Source organism: Rhinopithecus bieti, unplaced genomic scaffold (assembly GCF_001698545.2).
Source record: "Rhinopithecus bieti isolate Rb0 unplaced genomic scaffold, ASM169854v2 scaffold_2827, whole genome shotgun sequence".
NCBI classification, from domain to species: Eukaryota; Metazoa; Chordata; class Mammalia; order Primates; family Cercopithecidae; genus Rhinopithecus; species Rhinopithecus bieti.
Genome location: NW_016804135.1, coordinates 1 through 3,863, shown reverse-complemented (window position 1 = coordinate 3,863; position 3,863 = coordinate 1). Strand labels below are relative to the sequence as shown.

Genomic DNA, 3,863 nt, shown 5'->3' with positions numbered 1-3,863 from the left:
ATATATTATAGGTGGAATGTGAGTAATAAAATTATCTAATTTAATTTTATTATATGCTTATTTTCCCTTTCAAAAAATTCACCTTTTGAAATTACAGGAAATTTAAAACGGATTTCTTTTGAGACAATCATACTTCAAAACTTATCCTGTATTTTATGCTTTAAAATATTTTATGTGAAAATATTAAAGACTCATCCATTCATTTTTTTGTTGTTGTTCAAAGTAAACTATTTTAGAATGCATGAAAACACTTTTTTTCAAGATATTTATACTCATCTGTTTAATTTAATATAATATTGCTGCCCCTAGAGGAAAATTGGTTTAGGTCATTTATTGGTTTCAATATTCCCCGTAAGAGATTAATAATCAATTGCCAAAGACATAGAAAATACATAGACTCAATATGCAGAAAATATTTAAGAAGTATTATATGGCATTTTGTCATTATTATTTTGGTTGCACCACCTACAATTTTCAGTGTCTATCTTTACTGGTAAACAAATAGAACTTATTTAATATTAGGCTCGTATTAATTTTATTGGACTTGAAAAAAATAAAATGTTTAAAAAATCTATTTGAGTTTCCTCTATTTGTATGCCCACTCCCAGGATAGAAAATTCTGTTATGAAAATTAGTAGCTAAGTATTTAAAGAAAAAATACATAAGTTGAAGTCAAAAGAATTGCCTCATTCTATTTAAAACACAGAAAGCATTATTTACATTATTTCAGCATTATTAAAACCCAAGGATGGTATGGTAAGTTAAAAAAAAAAGCACCATGAAGTATATTTTCATAACATCAAACACATAAATTTTCATAATTAGGGAATGGTTTAATATAGTGTTATATACATATGTGTGTGTGTGTGTATCTATATATATATATGAAAGTGAATATGCTGTTGCTTTTAAAGAGTTGTTTTATGTGTAAAAGTGACACAAGTGTGGGTTAAGGAGAGAAATTCAAAGAACTGTCCACTAGCTGAGTTAAAAGAAGAAGTCTATTGGGGACACATCCACTTGAATGAAGTTGCCTTACAACTACTACTCAATTCCCTCCCAGTTTGATTGGTATGATTTAAGCAATACATCTCTAACAAGAGTCTAGAAGTTGTGTCTCATTGGTGAATTTATTAACTTTATTTACAATTTTGGTAACTATCTTATCAGCATGTTTTATTGCACTTTTCCTTAAAATCAGGGTATATTAAAGAGGAAATAAAGAACATCATTATAGTGTTGATGGAGATTACATGTTATATGTTTTATTTTACCTTCTAGATACTGAGCTGCCACCACTGAAACTTATGCATTCATTTTGTGCATTCAAGCCGGATGATGGCCCATGTAAAGCAATCATGAAGAGATTTTCTTCAATATTTTCACTCGACAGTGTGAAGAATTTATATATGGGGATGTGGAGGAAATCAGAATCGATTTGAAAGTCTGGAAGAGTGCAAAAAAGTGTGTACAAGAGGTAGGTTTCTGGGAATCCTTATTACTCAAGACGGAGAAAAGTAATTTCATGCTATTTTAATATTTCCAAGGAATCTTTTATTTCCACATTTTCAGACTTTCAGGGAAGTCTAAAACATTTAAGGAAAATGATAATTCTGAATTGTACCATGAAATACCCATATTTATAGGTACCAGAAACTCTCCATATGCCTCAGAGACATTTTAAAGCAAATTATCAAATTTTAGATAAGGTCAGCTTGCGCATTCAACTATCATTTTCATTTTTTCATATCAGTGAATTACAAAATATATGAGGCCTCATTTATTGTCTTACACTCTTCTCCATAATAAAGACAGAAGAAAACAACCTCAACTCATGTTCACAGAATTGTGAAGTATTTTGAAATAAAGTGGGTGTAATTCAGTCTCCCAGACTTGTAATCTCAGCTGGCAGAAGAAAACTGTTAGTTACATTGGCTTAGTCTTTCCTTTGTCAACACAATGGTATCATCTCTATCTTCTCTCAAGATCATGAATCTGGAAACTGAAGCTCTATGGCTCTTGTTAGAAAATTGTAAGCTGCATGAAATAGTAGAACTATATATGAAATGTTAGGTTTTTTTTATTATTCGAACCTTGAAATACTACAGGAAATAAAATAGAATACCATAGAAAAGAAAGATCATCCCTGATGACCCTTGTGGACTTTACTAAACCCAATGTTTTATATTAATATTACTAAGTTATAAATTTCAAAAGGATGTCATATTATATTAAACTTTTATTCTACATTAATCCTACTAAAATTTAACTTGTTTTGCAAATTTTGCTAATTACCTTATTGTAATTTTATACAATAGATTAATAATTTTATACAATACAATTTTATACAATATAAAAGATTTTATATCTTCTCACTAAGATAAATTACAAATAATTACTGATAAAATTTTGAATTTTTTTTAAATCTCAGGTTATTCTTCCAAATTGTAAGTTACTCAAGGGATAAAATAAGCTGAGTTGCTTTTATTTCCCTAGTTTCTAGCCCAGTATTCTACCATAGCATGTTCATAGAGCTGATTGGATACAATTGAGGTGATACAGAAATGATATCTCTGGTTAGTAACACTAGATGTCTTGTTTTTTGCAAATCAGGCAGCTCTGCATTCGCACTCTGTTACTGCTTTCTAAATACCTTTTACTAAACAGCCTTGGCATCATGGTGCTCTTGGCCTGTGGGAAAACCTCAGTCTGGTGAAAAGAGTGAACTTCTCTCCTCTGTGACTCTGTAAGATGTTTTGTTGTGTGCTCCAGAGCTGAAAGAAGAGAATAGACATGAATATATTTCCTTAACCTCACAGCACTGATTTCTGTTTCCTCTCCATAGATGCCCTAGGAATGTTACTAACACAGTTTAGGCAGCTCAGTGGTCCTCAGTGGTGCCTTTGGTTTTGTGATTGCTTGGTCTTTTCCATTCATCACAGATTTCTATACCCCATTTTCTTCCATACATATTGGGCCAAGTATCCTTTTGTGTTGAGTTGAGAATCATTCTTAGTTGTCAGTACCTTGGCTAGAAGCCTGGTTGCCTCATTCTTTTAATCCCCACTCTTTCATTTAGCAGGTGATTTATTTTCATCAGCTGGCCTCTTCTTTGAAATATATACCTGTTCTTTTATATATGTGTATAGTTCAAGTCTTATGGTTTATCACTGTGCAAAAGTTACCCTTTTCTTTAAAGGTTAGTCAATGTAATCATTTTGCTCACCAGTGATAGCCTTGCTTATCATCATTTAAAATATCATTTCTGGCTAGCATGTAAATGTAACTCTCTTACCCCATCTCCTCATCATCTATCAAAAGTCACTTGAGGCTGGGTGCAGTGGCTCACACCTGTAATCCAAGCACTCTGGGAGGCTGAGGCGGGTGGATTACCTAAGGTCAGGAGTTTTAGACCAGCCTGACCAATATGGTGAAACTCCATCTCTACTAAAATACAAACATTGGCTGGGCATGGTTGCATGTGCCTGTAGTCCCAGCTACTCAAGAGGCTGAGACAGGAGAATTGTTTGAAACCAGGAGGTGGATGCTGCAGTGAGCTGAGATTGCGCCACTGCACTCCAGCTGTGCAACAAAGAAAGACTCCATGAAAAAAAAAAGTCACTTGCCATTATAATATGAATGTCTGAGTGTTTTATACAGCAGAATACTGATAAGGATATAGCTGGTATATGGAAAAGTATGGCTAGACTTTTAAAATGCACCTAGGGAGAGAATTTAATCTGCAGCCATGATGGACAAATAGAACAAGACTTTCTCTCCCAACATAAAGAACTATAAAACTGGGCAAAATGTAAAAAACTACTGTTTGCAAACATTGAACAAAAGGCAGTGTAGGATTGTGA

The 3,863-nt window shown here is 32.9% G+C and overlaps 1 long non-coding RNA gene across 1 annotated transcript in view; it reads left to right on the top strand.

Moving 5' to 3' along the window:
- The window catches only part of LOC108524323 (uncharacterized), a 70,692-nt gene extending 69,212 nt beyond the window's left edge, over positions 1-1,480 (top strand). The window contains exon 3 of the long non-coding RNA XR_001884024.1: positions 1,282-1,480. This is a non-coding gene — a long non-coding RNA (uncharacterized LOC108524323). The remainder of the gene's footprint in view (positions 1-1,281) is intronic.
- The last annotated feature ends 2,383 nt before the right edge of the window (positions 1,481-3,863 follow it).